Source organism: Cebus imitator, unplaced genomic scaffold (assembly GCF_001604975.1).
Source record: "Cebus imitator isolate Cc_AM_T3 unplaced genomic scaffold, Cebus_imitator-1.0 Scaffold182, whole genome shotgun sequence".
NCBI lineage: Eukaryota > Metazoa > Chordata > Mammalia > Primates > Cebidae > Cebus > Cebus imitator.
Window position 1 is genome coordinate 2328372 of NW_016107497.1, and position 16548 is coordinate 2344919.

Consider the following 16548-nt stretch of genomic DNA (forward strand, 5'->3'; position numbering starts at 1 on the left):
TTTTTTTTAAGATAGAGTCTCACTCTGTTGCCCAGGCTGGAGTGCAGTGACCTGATCTTGGTTCATTGCAACCTCCACCTCCCGGGTTCAAGCACTTCTCTTACCTCAGCTTCCCAAAAAGCTGGGATTACAGGCATGCGCCACCATGCCCAGCTGCAATATAATATTAAATAAAAATTAGAAAATGGCCTGTATAAACAGATTCCAGTTTTCTTCAAACAAAAGAAAAAGTCTGCCCTCGTCTCTGTTGGCATAACTTTCTATAAATCAAATGAGGATAAATCGGAGTTTGTTTTTGCCGAATACACTATTTCTGCATATCAACATTAGAGATGACTTTGTTCTGTAGTGAGCACATATTTATTCATAATGAGAACGTTTAAATCTAGAATTCAGGGGACTCTTCAGTTACTACTGTTTTGGATCCGAACCTTTTAACTTATTCCCTAAGGGGAAGAATTAAGAGTAGGGACCTTCTGTTACCCTGGAGGCAACACCAAAAGAAATAAATGGTAGCTGATTTTCATACAGATTTAGAAAGGTATTATATTGCTTTGAATTGAATTCATTTGTAAGACTTTTGACTTGAAAAGTAGCAGAGTTTGTGATCTATAGATAACGGAGCCGAGAAACTGCAGTTCCACAGCTGGGAGTTGCTTTCTGACATTAGGGTTTTATTAAATATTTTTAAGTGTTACAGTGAAGCAAGTGTGTGGGCACTGATGGTGACAGTGACATATTAAATCAGGCTGTAATATTTTAGCCCACTTGATATCTTTGTTTAAGTAACTGGACTAAATGTGCTGTCAGTTTAGAAAATCACAACCACAGCAGATGAGTGAATTTAAATTGATTTTTACAGGTATTTCATCTGTTAAATGAAAACTCACCTAACTTAGCTAAAAATGTCATTGGGAAATTTTCTTTTGATATCTTTACTTCGAAGAAATTGCTGTTAGTTGCACAGTTTCCCATTTACTCTGGTATGTGCCTCACTAACCTGTAATTCCTAGGGTCAAAGCTGTCAGACTGCCTTTGAAGAAAAATTGCCATAGAATGAAATCATTTGGGGACCTCAATAACTAACTCACCTTGCAGGGATTCCTAGCAAACTCTTTCATGTGCTAAGTAGCAAAATAAAAACCATAAACATATTTCCAATATCCACATTCTCATTTGTGAGAAATGACCAAAGCTTAATTCACATTTCACCTCTACTGCCAAGCACTTCTTGATATCAGCTGCTTCTTACTAGATGCTCCCACATGAGTTAGCTTGAACAGTAATCCTATTATGCACCTATTCCTCTCTCCATTTTAAGATTGTGCCTTGTGAGTTGAGCATCACAATGAGACTGTGATCACTGGAAAGATAGTGACAGACAGCTAAAGATGATAAGCGTACAGTTTTCTTTAATGGGAAAATATAAAGAAGTTTATTTGCTCAGAGCAGCTACACAAACAGGAGCCAGTGTACCCACGCAAGCAGGAAGACCCAACTTCCTCTGTCCCTACCATCTTCCTTATACAGATATTATCTGCCCAAGATACACCCATGTGGAGTGAGGATTCCACCAGGCCTGAGGAAAAGCTTTATTTCCTCGATGAGGGAGAATGGTGTCAGACCCTCTTAATGCTATATGCTTCTATCAAATGTAAGAACAAATTGCCATATAGCCTCAATTTGAAAACAACTAAGCCTTTTTGCTAAGACCAACTGTGGCTCTAGATTGATCTGAGTGGCCCTGATGCTAAGTTCTGTTCAAATTCCATGATTATAAAGTGATTTCCTTGAAGTTTATATTTTTCATCTCTTAGATTATAAGAACTTTTTAAATACTTTTTGTATTTCCATGATTATCTTTTAATGTAGGATACATAATAATGAATTTACGTCCATTAAATCAATTTTAAATCCTATATTGCATTATTTGTGTCTGTGTCCAAAAATGTCATAATTATTTTTGGCCATCTAGGGCTCTCTTATATAATTAGCCATCTTGAATTCTATTTCTAAATCCAGAATTGGCTGAATAAACCCACCTTTTATAGATTCTGTATTCTACACTGCACCATAGGAAATACTAAACATAATGAAACAAACATGTTTATTTTTAATATAACTGCATGTAATAAAAGCACAACTAGCTCACAGAATACTTTCTAAAATTGGGAGGAAATACATTTTGTTTAATTTTTAATTGCTAAGCAATGTTAGCTTTTGTTTGATGTTTTATCAAATACCAACTGATCTATCTTAAACACACAGAGAATAGGAAAGTAAAAGCTAATATAATCATTACTGTTAAAAACTTTACTGAAATCTTTCATTATCCAAAACAAGAGGGAATTCTTTAATAACTAAATTAATTTGGTTATATTTCTCAACTAGCTCCTGCCCTTGCTAATTTCCTCAGTGATTTATGTTCATATTGTGCAGGAAATGCTAACTTAATGTCATCATACATTATGCTCTTGGTAATTTAAAGAGATATCATCATAATACTTTAGATTTTCAAAAAAATTTAACAACCATGAAAAAATACACAAAACAAGAAAACTGTTAGAAGTTCCTTTTTGACAATAAAAATCTATAATACCCAGTTTAATATGTAATAATGTTCATTCTCTGTGAATACAACTCAACATTTACTATTTAGAAAAGGAGATAAGTTTATCCAAATCTTACATAATTATGACTTCAGATGTTTACAACATACCTGAAAAAGAGCTGTAGAAATAATTTAAAATTATGCTTCTTTTCCCTTGTAAATATGTCTCTTTTTTCAGTCTTGTGCAAGGAACCTCAGAAATGCTCTGCATATGCTTTTTGCTCTTACAGCTATAACACTGTAAAGTTTACATGCAATACATTTCTTGGAGAAAGTGCTGAGTTGAGACATATTGTACATCTGATTCGGGCTATTTCGAACTCTCATATGCCAAAGATGCAGACAACCAAATTGAAATGATGCACATTATTTATAAATTATTAAGCATTTCTAAATATGCTCCACATGACTGGCTTCACTGAGGTGTTTCATCCATCCTTGCAAGCTTCATAAAACAGTAGCAGGCTAAAGTTGCACAGTTAACATTAATTCTCATCGAAGAGAGGACAGCCTTAGCAATTACTCTGAAAAAGGTCAGATATCAAATTTCTTTATGCTGACTTTGATGTCAAGTTGAGTCACACTGCAGGCTTGGATATTGCATGTCTTCTGTTTTTTCTGTGTATTGTGTCATCAAAATATGGTGCTACTCTTTGCTGCCTGACTTACCAGTCAATGAATATTAATATTCTTGAGAGCATCACACATCATTTGGTACTGTAATTTATTTATATTTTTATACAAGAGCTTAAATAGACATTTGAAATTGAACTTCAAAATTAGGGCATACATGATCCATACAAATATCTGTCATTTCATGACTTTTGGGTGTTGCTTACCCTTCTGTACTTGTAAAACTTAACAGCATTAATGTTGGAAGTCGATAGAAAAGATTCAAATACAGAGTCCAATAGTGATAATACAGTTTTATCAATCAATATGTTAGGAGCAGTAAAGCTTCTTGCAAACATATCTCTCATAAAGGGACAGAAATAGAATTCTGAAGTTTTATTGGTATCAGAAAAATTCAGAAATACTCCAATGATAGCAAGTGATTAAATATTTTAAAATAAATTTTTTATCATATGGACATTTGGTATTCTTCATAACTATTGCCATAAATAATTCTAGTTCTACTTATTCTAATCCATTATTTTATTAATATTATTTACATTCAATGGAAATGTTATTATCTCTAAAATGACCTTTTAGGTAATGGAAAAGAATGCTATTATTTCCAAGGACTGCAAGTGGTGGCAGTGTCATTCTGGCTTAATAGGGTACAATTTTATTAAATAATACAAGTTTGGTTGTCCCAGGGTCATTAGGAAATATTTAATGAAGGTATTAATATTTACTCCTACCCACCCTCCAGCTGGAATTTCATGGTATGAGAGCACCAGGTTAATTGAGTTTTATAACAAAATCTCTGGGCCACTTTAGAAATAACTTCAGTGCATGCTCCCTAAGGTCTAACCTATAAAAAGTGAGAAAATAAGAAATGATTAACATGTAACTAGATTCTGCTGACATCTTCAGCATAGTTATTTATTAAAAGATTGAGCAATTGATGAAAATTTTTCTCTGAAAAGAAACTGAGTCACCCTTCCTTCCAAACCCTAAACAGGAATATGGAGAAAAAAATGGGTAAGTATTGCTTTAGCCAATAGTATCACAAGAATTTGTGATACTAGGGAGTTTTCTGTAGCTCTGTAGAGTCTATTTATATCTAAAACTTTTCCTTTAAAATTTATGGGAATATACATGTTAGGAAAATAAAAATGTAATCATTTCCTTTCTGCTCTTCACTTTTTCAGTTCTTCAGGGTGAAGTGAATATGACAGTTTGATATTCATATTCTCATTTTGTGACCCAATCAAATCTGGAAAGGGTAAACTCAGTCTTCAGTTACACGCATGAGAGTGGTACAGGATAATAGCTAAACTATAGATAATACAAAATAATACAAAAATTAGGTGTAGAGTCCTTACTATCAGACAGTCATAGTTTTAACTGTTTTCTATACATTACATTATTTGATCTTTACAACAGCCTGTGGGGAAATTCCTATTGTTCTCCACATTCTAAAGTCAAGGAAGCTGAATCACAGAGTTATTACTATCTTGCTCAAAGGCATAGAGCTATTATGATGTAGAATCCATATTTGAATTGATGCCATCTGACTTTGGAGCCTCTATTGCAAACAGATTTACTGACAGAGCTAATCTCACACAAAAATTTCATTTAGTAGAATAAGTGGCCAAGGGTGTAGGAGGAGGATATATGTGTCATAGCTAAGAGTGGAGCTTTTATTTCCAGGAACTGAGCCATGATGGTGGTACTGTCAGAAAACAAGATGTTGGCAAGTTTCGTTCAAAGGCACTCTGCTTTTTTATTCTACTTTATGTTTATTACGTGTATTTTAGTTCTTTGTTTTATAAATTTTTAGGATAATTTTGTTTGCTTAATGTTCTTCTAATATTTTACCAAATTAGTAATCCTGTTCTGGTAATAATCCCAGATTCTAAATTCTATAAGTCAAGTATCATTTGTGGTTTATTTGTGACCATATCACCTGTTCCTAACACATCATAGGTATTCATTAAAGAGTTATTGAAAAAAAAACAATAAAGACTGAATGAGAAAACATTTAATTAGGGAAAAAAGAATGTTTGAGGTTGCTTAAAGAATGCAAGGGGTTATGCATACAAGGAGTCTGGTCCAGACCCGATCAGAGCATCACTGAGCATTTCTGTTTCACTGGGCCTCTGAAATTCTGAGCCCAGAATTTAGATCTAACCTACTCTGCTATTTCTTTAAGTGACAGCCCTTGGGGTGATGCATAAAAACAGTTTCTGAATCCTGAATATGATTTACCAAATGGTCTATCTTAGAAGACACCTTTCCATGGCTGAAGTGTGGAAATTGTTAGGAGCTGAAGCAGAACCACAAAAAGATAGTAGAGAAGTTTTTGTTTGGTTTATTTTGTTTTACTAAAAGTGGAGTTTGAAAGAGCATAGAAAAATATTGGAATATCAAAGACAGAAGTGAGTCCATATAACTGAGAGTAAAGATGAAATTCCTCTGGGAGGGAACTGATGTTTATCAGTGAGATGATTTAAAGGTTACTTTAGATGGAGAAAAGACGTTTCCTAAGGTACGCCAACACTGAAGAGAAAAAGAAGAGCTAGCAAAGGAGATAAAATGTTTCCACTGAAATAGGAATAAACATGTGGTGGTGATATCTTGGAATAACATAAAGACAATATTCAAAGGAAAAAGAAAGAACTGTGTCATACACTCCTAATAGGTTTAGTGTAGTGAGAATTGGTCCTTAAACCTACCAATATCCTGGTAGTTGTTCCCTTTAAAGAGAAACATTATTGTGGAGTGGTATAAGCAAGAGATCTTGTAAAAGTTCAAAGGAAAAAGAGAGCAGAAGAATTGAATACATTGACCATATATGGCACTTTTCTGGAGTCTTGCTGTAATAAAAAATAGGGGAAAGGAATGATAAGGTCATGATAATTTTATTTAAAAGAGAAATTTTTATGTAGTTATGGGAATAATCTAACAAGCATATAAAAAATTGATGCTGAAAGAGAGACAGAAGGAATCATCTGAAGGCATATACCTGATCAGTCAAGATGAAATGGAATTCAATATACACAAATACAGGGATTGGCCTTTAATAGATATACAGACATCATTCATGTGACCCAGCTCGTATTAGTGAAACAAGGCAGAGTGTATGCATGCACATGCAGATGGTAGGAGCATATGAGGGGCGGTCTCTTCTGCTTGCCTCTGTTTTCTTAACAAAATAGGAATAACCATCATTAGGAATGCCAAAAAGGTATGGGTTTGAGGAGAGAGAGTAAGGTGTTAGTTATTTATCATGTATGATGGGAGCGGAGTATTTCCAGGAAAATGAAGTAGTATTTCCTGGAAACTCAGAAGGCCCCACTTGAAGTCAGTTATCACACATTGAGTTCTTATCAGCATCATTTTGTATTCTCTGGCTACAGGTATGTCCATAGTTGAACTTAAATTAGCTGTGGAGATAATTAGCCTGGGAAAAAACAGTTGAGTATGAGGAGCAGTGTGGTTGAAGGTGCATTGAAGGAATTGAGTAAGGTTTTTTTGTGAACTCTAACTTGGAGAGGGAAGGAGCTGAGGAAATGAGAGCAGGGTACAAAAGAGTAAAAGAGTATTAAGATTAGTAGATTGTAGGCCTTGAAGTAGTTGAGATGCCAAACAGAAAGAGATGAAATTGCGTATTAGTGCTTTCCTATACTTCTATATAAAACTTCTCTAGACTGAGTAATTATACAGGAAAGAGGTTTAATTGACGCACAGCTCCGAATTGGCCCTCAGGAAACATCATCATGATGGAAGGCAAAGAAGAGGCAGGCACCTTCTTGACAGGGTGGCAGGAGAGAGAACAGCTGAAGGAGGGTCTTGACAAACACAAAACCATCAGCTGTCATGAGAACTCACTCACTGTCACAATAATAGCCTGGGGGTAATTGCCCTTGTGATTCATTTACCTCCACCTGGTTTCTGCCTTGACACCTGGGGATTATGAGGATTATAGAGATTATAAATCAAGATGGGATTTGGGTGGGGACACAAAGCCTAACCATATCAACTAATAATATAAGATGTATGGAAGCACAAACACTTAAATGTTAATGTAGAAAGGGGATGCAGCTATTTTCCACACTCAACAGATCTCTGCATTTGTTAAATCAATTTAGTCTCACAAAGTTGAGCATTAGACAAAGTCCTATCAATGAAACATTTTTCCCACTTATTTTTGCTAATACGTCTATTTTTCAGAGCTGAGAATCCTCAGAACTAAGACTGAGGAGTGGGGAAACTGAGGAAATGTCAGAGGAAAGGGCTGGGCACTAAGAGGGCATCAAGTTGGAGAGTTAAAAATTTCTCTGAGTGAGGGAGAGACCCCACAAAACTGTAAGTCAGTTGCACTCAGACTGTGAGACTGATGAAAGCCACTACCTAAGGCCTGGGCTTATATGGCAAATAGAATGGAAATGGTAATGCAAGGGTTCCAGACCATGTCCAGAGCTTGGAGAGTCTCTTCATCCCTTATGTCTGAGCTTGCTTTTACTGAACTCTGTGTGCAGCGCCCTGTATGGAGCAGGCAGGAAGCTATGACACTGCTGTGTGCCCACCCTCTACAGGACCAGCTCCCCCACACCTAGTCCACTTAACAAGAGCAGGACTCTGTTGGGGATGAAACATAACTGAATCCTTTTCCTCTGTTGAAATTCAAGTATTGGCATTTCCGTCTATTCTATCTTATTATTCCATCTCTTTTTGTCTAGGATCCCAACTCCTCCAAGACTTAAAATTAACTGATCTTAATACTCTGTCAGTTTCCCCATCTTGCTCCTGTTTCCTCAGTTCCCTCCCTCTCCAGGTTAGAGTCTATGGTCCATAACTTTATTCACTTTCTCCAGTGAGCCTTCAACCACACTGCCCCTCACCCTCAATTATATTCACAGACTAATCTCTCTAACCCCCAGTTTGAATTCAAGTAATCAATAGACTACAGCCAGAGAATGCTTACCTTCAAAACTATGGACTGCTCCCTTGTCTATATTAAAAGACTTTTGCTTCTTTTCACTTTGTGACATTCCACTTTTCTACTTGTTTCCTTCCCTTTCCAGGTTTGAGTAGCTTTGCTTTTTTTAAAAAAAAATGCCGATGTTGGTCAAAATTTCATTTTCAACACCCTAATTCTTACTTCACATACTTCCTTAGCAAGCTTATCTATTCTCAGTTTCAATAGCTATCTATTTGGTTACCATTTGATAATCTCTCTCACGAACCTGCATCTCCCTTACATTTGCAGAACCTTAACATCAATGTGAATGACCTGGAGGCACCATAGACTCTCCATCTAGTGCCTTTTCCTGCATTCTTTTTTTATTTTTCCTAAAATGTTTATTTTAATCAAATTCTCAAGTGGGATAGTACCAACTTCATCCATTTAAAGACCCCTTAATACAAACATTTCATTGACCTCTGCATGATAATGGCTATATTTATCTTGAATGAAAAAAATACCTAGAGACAGAAAAACTATTATGAGTTTGGTAATAATTTCAAGTGAATTTGTTTGTTATGAATTAGAACCAAGTCTGCATGTTTAAAAGTGATATTCACATATCAGTTTTACATATACACTACATGTAAGACATTATTTATTCAATTTGCAGATAACGCCAGGTTGCACATTGGGTTTCTGTCACTATGAATCCTGTGTTAACAGATTCTCTGGCTATCTCTCTTCTTTTTTCCCTATTCCTCTCCCTCTGAGAAGGTGGCCATGTTTTTCATTGTTTTTATTTTTATTTATTTATCTTTATAACATATATTTTATTGCACTTTAAGTTCTTGGGAACCTGTGAAGAACATGCAGGATTGTTGCATAGGTACATACATGGCAATGTGGTTTGCTGCCTCCATCTCCATCGTGTGTATCTGGCATTTCTCCCCATGTTATCCCTCTCCAACTCCCTATCCTCCACTGTTGCTCCCCTACTCCTCCCCACCAGACCCCAGTGTGTGATGTCCCCCTCCCTGTGTCCATGTGTTCTCTTTGTTCAACACCTGCCTATGAGTGAGAACATAAATAGCTTTTATTATTTTGAGATACATTCCGTCAATACCTAGTTTATGGAGAGATTTTAGCATAAAGGGCTGTTAAATTTTGTCAAACGCATTCCCTGCATCTATTGAGATAATCATGTGGTTTTTGTCTTTGGTTCTGTTCATGTGGTGAATTAGGTTTATAGATTTGTGTATGTTTAACCAGCCTTGCATCCCGAGGATGAAGCCTAATTGATCATGATGGATAAGCTTTTTGATGTGATGTTGCAATCAGTTTGCCAGTATTCTATTGAAGATTTTTGCATCTATTTTCATAATGGATATTGGCCTGAAGTTTTCTTTTCTTGCTGGGTTTCTGCTGGGTTTTGGTATCAGGATGATATTGGTCTCATAAAATGATTTGGGAAAGATTCCCTCTTTTTTTATTGTTTGGAATACCTTCAGAAGGAGTGGTACAAGCTCCTCTTTATATGTCTGGTAGAATTCAGCTGAGAACCCAGTTGGAGTTGGACTTTTTTTGGTTAGTAGGCTACTAATTGCTGCCTCAGTTTCAGCCCTTGTTATTGGTCTATTCAGGCTTTTCACTTCTTCCTGGTTTAGACTTGGGAGGGTGCAGGTGTCCAGGAATCTATCCATTTCTTCCAGGTTTACTGGTTTATGAGCATAGAATTGTTTGTAGTAATCTCTGATGGTAGTTTGTGTATTTCTGTGGAATTGGTGATAATATCCCTTTATCATTTCTTATTGCATCTATTTGATTCTTCTCTCTTTTTTATTAATCTGGCTTGCGGTCTATTTTGTTAATATTTTCAAAAAATCAGCTCCTGGATTTATTAATTTTTTGAAGGGTTTTTTGTCTCTCTCTTTCCTTCAGTTCTGCTCTGATCTTAGTTATTTCTTGTCTTCTGCTAGCTTTTGAGTTTTTTTGATCTTGCTCCTCTAGCTCTTTCAATTTTGATGATAGGGTGTCGATTTTAGATCTTTCCTTGCTTCTCATGTGGGCATTTATTGCTATGAATTTTTCTCTAGACACTGCTTTAAATGTATCCCAGAGATTCTGGTACATTGTGTCTTTGTTCTCATTGGTTTTGAAAAACATCTTTATTTCTGCCTTCATTTCATTGTTTAGCCAGTCAACATTCAAGGGCCAGTTGTTCAGTTTCCATGCAGTTGTGCCATTCTGAGTTAGTTTCTTACTCCTGAGTCCTAAATTGATTGCACTGTGGTCTGAGAGACTGTTTCTTATGATTTCCATTCTTTTGTATTTGCCGAGGAGTGATTTACTTCCAATTATTTGGTCAATTTTACAGTAGGTGTAATGTGGTGCTAAGAAAAATATATATTCTGTGGATTTGGGGTGGAGAGTTCTGTAAATGTCTCTTAGGTTTGCTTAGCCCAGGTCTGAGTTCAAGTCGTGGATAACCTTGTTAATTTTCTGTCTTGTTGATCTAATATTGACAGTGGGTTGCTACAGTTTCCCACTGTTAATGTGTGGGAGTCTAAGTCTCTTTGTAGGTGGTTAAAACCTTGCTTTATGTATCTGGGTGCTTCTACATTGGGTGCATATATATTTAGGATCGTTAGTTCTTCTTGTAGCATTGATTATTTTACCATTATGTAATGCCCTTCTTTGTCTATTTTGATCTTTGTTGGTTTAAAGTCTATTTTATCATAGTCTAGGATTTCAACCCCTGCTTTTTATTGCTCTCCATTTGCTTGGTAAATCTTCCTCCATCCCTTTATTTTGAGTTTGTCTGTGTCCTTTCATGTGAGATGTGTTTCCTGGATACAGCACAATGATGGGTTTTGGCTTTTTATCCAATTTTCCAGCCTGTGTCTTTTGATTGGGGTGTTTAGCCCATTTACGTTTAAGGTTAATATTGTTATGTGTGCATGTGATCCTGACATTTTGCTGCTAACTGGTTGTTTTGTCTATTAGTTGATGCAGTTTCTTCATTGTATCCATGCTCTTTACTATTTGGTACATTTTTGGAGTGTCTGGTACTAGTTGTTCCTTTCTATGTTTAGTGCTGCTTTCAGGAGCTCATGTAAGGCAAGCCTAGTGGTGATGAAATCTCTTAGCAATTGTTTCTTCTTCACTTATGAAGCTTAGTTTGGCTGGATATGAAATTCTAAGTTGAAGGTTATTTTCTTTAAGGTTGTTGAATATTGGCCCCCGCTCTCTTCTGGCTTGTAGAGTTTCTGCTGAGAGATCTGCTGTGAGTCTGATGGGCTTCCCTTTATGGTTAACCCAATCTTTCTCTCTGGCTGCCCTTAGCATTTTTTCCTTCATTTCAACACTGGTGAATCTGAGGATTATGTGCCTAGGGGTTGCTCTTCTTGAGGAATATCTTTGTGGTGTCCTCTGTATTTCCAGGAAATGAGTGTTAGCCTGCCTTGCTAGGTTGGGGAGGTTCTCCTGGATAATATCCTGAAGAGTGTTTTCCAGCTTGGATTCATTCTCTCCATCTAATTCAGGTACACCTATCAAATGTAGATTATGTCTTTTCACATAATCCCATATATCTTGGAGGCTTTGTTTATTTCTTTTCACTCTTTTTTTCTGACCTTGCCTTCTTGTTTTATTTCATTGAGTTGATCTTCAGTCTCTGACATCCTTTTTTCTGCTTGGTTGATTCAGCTATTCAAACTTGTATGTGCTTCATGAAGTTCTTGTGTTGTGTTTTCAGCTCCATCAATTCATTTATATTCTTCTCTAAGCTGTTTATTCTCGTTAGCATTTTGTCAAACCCATTTTAAAGTTCCTAGTTTCTTTGCATTGGGTTAGAACATGTTCTTTTAGCTCAGGGAAGTTTGTTATTACCCACTTTCTGAAGACTGTTTGTGTCAATTTATCAGACTCATTCTCTGTCCAGCCTTGTTCCCTTGCTGTTGAGGAGCTGTGATCCCTTAGAGGAAGAGAGACTTTCTGGTTTTTGGTGTTTTCTTCCGTTTGCACTGTTTTTCCCCATCTTAGTGGATTTATCTACCTGTGGTCTTTGTAGCTGGTGATTTTTGGATGGGGTCTCTGGGTGGACATCTTTTTTGTTGATGATAAAGTTATTTCTTTATGTTCTTTAGTTTTCCTTCTAACAGTCAGGCCCTTTTGCTGTGGAACTGCTGGAGGTCTACTCCAGACCCTGCTTGCCTGGGGATCACCTGCAGTGGCTGCAGAACAGTAGGGGTTGCTGCCAGTTTCTTCTTCTGTTATCTTTGTCCCTGAAGGATACCTGCCAGATGTCAGCCTGAGCTCTCCTTAATGAGAGCTCTCCTTAGTGAGACACCTTATTGATGTGTCTTTTGGATATACGGGGTTAAGGAGCTGCTTGAGGAGACAGTCTGTCCTTTGTAGGAGCTCACGTGCTGAGCTGTAAGTGCCTTTGTTCCTTTCAGAGCTGCTGGGCAGGTACATTTATGTCTGCTGCAGAGGAACTCATAACTGCCTTTTTTTTTTCCCAGATGCTCTGTCCTGGGAAGGTAGGGCTTTGTTTATAAGTTCCTGAGGTACTGCTGCCCTTCTTCAGAGATGCCCTGACCAGCGAGTAGTTAGCTTAGTCACAGTCTTCCAGCAGAGGCATTGCTGAGCTGCCGTGGGCTCAGCCCAGCTGCTGTGTCAACTTCCTTCCAGTTTTGTTTATAGAGATATAGTTAGAACTGCCTCAGTAATGGCAGTCTGCCTCAGTAATGGCGGACTTTCTCTGTAATGGTGGACTGGCTTGGTAGTGGTGGATTGCCTCTGGAATGGCGGACTGCCTCAGTGATGGCAGACTGCTTCGGTAATTGTGGACCACCTCAGTAATGGTGGACTGCCTTGGTAATGGTGGATGCCCTTCCCCTGACAGAGCTGGGCCATCCTGGCTCCAGCTGTGCTTGCTGTGAAACTCAATCCAGAGCATTTTAGATTGCTGGTCTTTGTGGTGGTGGGACCTACCAAGCCAGATCACCTAGCTCTCTGTTTCAGCCCCCTTTTTTGAGTTGAATGGGAGAATCTGTCTCCCAGGTGTTCCAAGCACCAGTTGAAACAGCGCCCAGATTTGTGTGAGTTTTTGTGCAGATACCCGCTGTGCCAGCTGAAACAGCCATGCTGGAAACTCATGGCACTTTTCCGCCTGGGGATCTCCTCATCTTTGGGCAGTAAAAATTCCTTTGGAAGTGCAGTGACCACTCACCCTCTGTGTTCTCACTTTGAGCTGCACTCCAGAGCTGTTCCTGTTTGGCCATCTTGGATTGTCACCCCCTGCATTCTTATCTGTCTTCTAGCACAGGCAAGCTTGTCTGGTTTTTCACTTTTCTTTTCATGCCTCCAATCAAATAAATCAATAACCTTATTTACTATTCTCATTCATATTATCATTTCCCTATTTCTGACCAGTGTTTGCCTGTATTACAGTTGTAGACTCTTAAGTTGTCTTTATTTGGTCTTGTTCAAATATGGCACTGCAGCCAGGGTGATGTCTCTAAAACATACGTTGCTCTGCTTTTAAAGTTATACAAGTTTAACTTGACATACTAGACATTTCACCATAAACACCTTTTTTGCTTATTCTGCCTTTCATATCCTCCCACCTCTCTTCGTCATACTCTGTGCTCCTATTTTAGTCCACCAAACAGGCCATGCTGCCTTGACTTTCTAGGTTTTTATATTTTTTCTTCCCTGTCTAGAGTTTCTTTCTTTCCTTGCTGAAGACTTTACTGAGCTGATCACTAATGAACTTTCAGGAATTTGTTTAGATTTAATTTCCTCTGGAAAACATTTTCTTATGGCTTAAAGCTGAATGAGAGTTTTCTCTACCCATGCAGGGAGCCTATAGATCCTTGAATTTACTTTTATATCACATGATATTAACATTGCATAAATACTGCTTCCCCCCCACCCCCGCTAGATCTCACAGCTCCTTGAAAGCTGGGACAGCATTATTCACTTTTATTTCCCTAGCATTTGGCAACTACTAAGTTCTTAGTACCTGTTTGTTGAATGATTGCATGAATGAATGAAATGCCAAATTTCTAGTAACAGCTTTGGATTTGAATTAATTGATGAAAAGGGAATCTCTACTGCAAGAAATAAAACTAATTACATAACAAAGGATGACCTGGTGTGGTGCACATAGCCAAATTAGCATTTGACTCGTACGTATATGGAGTGGCACAAGCCAATTCCTGTACCACTTAGTATTTTGTTAAAATAAATATGAGATTTGTAGCTATAATGGTGTTCCTGCGCTTTTTAGACCTCATTATGGCCTTTCTACCCTTCTAGTTTTTCCTTGATTATCCTTATCTGACTTTAAGAACTATAAACCACATTCTCATACTTCATTGTAATTTTTAACGCTAGCCTGGGATAGTTTTTTGTTTGTTTGTTTGTTTTTTTAATAAATACACAGGGTAGGCAGTTAAAACACGAAGCAATAGATTGTACCAAGAAATGAATACATTCAGAAACTACAACTACAAACTACCTTAAAGGCTAACTCATTCACTTTTCATTACCTTACACCTCTAGGTGCCAAAAGTTGCATTTAATTCCATGTTTTAAAGGAGATTTTATGTCCACCCATAATCTGTTCACATATAGTTTGCCCAGGAGAGGTTAGCTCTTTTCAGTTAAAATTGATCCACCTTTGTCAGACTTGTGGTTGAATAGCAAAGACTAAAGGACATGAATCTCTTAACAACTCCTGCTGGGTTTGGGCTACACATATCATGCTCATTTTAACTGTGGAAAACATCTAAAAATACACTTTCTTGAGTTTCAGAGAAATCATATTTACAGTTTCACAGAACAGAAAATATTAAACTTAATTTGATGCTTAACACCTAAAGTGTTATTTTTCAAATCACAGAAAAATGCTTTTTGTATTCCAAAATATCTCTATAAGCATAATTATTCTAAATAATTTTGATTAATTATAAGAAAGCTTACTGACAATGATACAGTTTTTTTGTCAAAAATTTAGTTAGTAGGGATTAAGTTTAAATGCCAGATAATCTTTCTTTTTTTGAGACAGGGTCTTGCCATGTTGCCCAGGTGTACAGTGGCATGATCATGGCTAAATACAGCCTAAACCTCCCAGGATCAAGGGTCCTCCCAGCTCAGCTTCACTAGTAGCTGGAGGTACAGGCATGTGCCACCACATGTGGCTAATTTTTTGTACGTTTTGTGTAGACAGGGTCTCACTTCATTGTCTTTGCATGTTTTGAACTCCTGGTTCAAGTTATTCTTGCACCTCAGCCTCCCTAAGTGATGGGATTACAAGGATAAGCCTCTCTGCCTGGCTGCAAACTACCAGAGTCTTAGAAGTATTTCCAGGATCAGCAAATTCTCTGACTTAATTGATACTGGACACAGAAAAAATTTCTAATTCCTTACTTCTTTTCAGAGTTCGTCGTAATTGGTATTTTTAAAAATTTGATCTGTATACTAAACTTCCTCTTTCTTATGGACATAAAAAAAGATAGTTCAATCCATTTCAGGCTGAATGTTCAACCTTTCTAACCAAACACCTTGGGAATTAAAGGTAAAATATAGAAATTTCTCAATCAATAAAAATGAAAATTTCAGGCCGGGTGTGGTGACTCACGCCCGTAATCCCAGCACTTTGTGAGGCCGAGACAGGTGGATCGTGAGGTCAAGAGATAGAGACCATCCTGGCCAACATGGTGAAACCTTTTCTCTACTAAAAATACAAAAATTAGCTGGGTGTGGTGTGGTGTGTGCATGTATTCCCAGCTACTTGGGAGGCTGAGGCAGGAGAATTGCTTGAACCTGGGGGGCAGAGATTGGCAGTGAGCCGAGGCAGTGTCCAACCTGGCACCTGGCGACAGAGCAAGACTCTGTCTCAAAAATAAATAAATAAATAAAAATGTCATCATCGTATTCCCACTTAGTAGTACTAAGCTATATAAATTAGATAATAAAACATAGAAAATGAATTTCATTCAATTTTTTTTGTTTCATAGTGAATTTGACTACTTTTCAAGAACATGAAGTATTACTTAGATCCTAGTCAAAACACACACTTTCTACTACATAATAAATTTTAGTCAATGAAATTCTTACCTATATTTGTAGAATCTAAGTGAAATATTGGTTTCCTCACTACATCTTAATAAAAAGGAAATATCTAATCTATGTGAATGAGTATTGTAATATTACGGTAAACTTTTAAAAGTTAATTTACAAGTATTCCTAAGAAAGAAAGTATAAAGCTTGGGCTTTTGACTGTTTTTCCTTCTTTTCTACGTAAGCCTCTCTCTCTCTCTCCTTGCTCTTCCCCTCCCCTCCCCTCCCC

General features: G+C 37.2%; 1 protein-coding gene across 1 annotated transcript in view; it reads left to right on the plus strand.

Moving 5' to 3' along the window:
- CNTN5 (contactin 5) overlaps positions 1-16548 on the plus strand; it is a 1396301-nt gene that overhangs the window by 808738 nt on the left and 571015 nt on the right. The window lies entirely within an intron of this gene.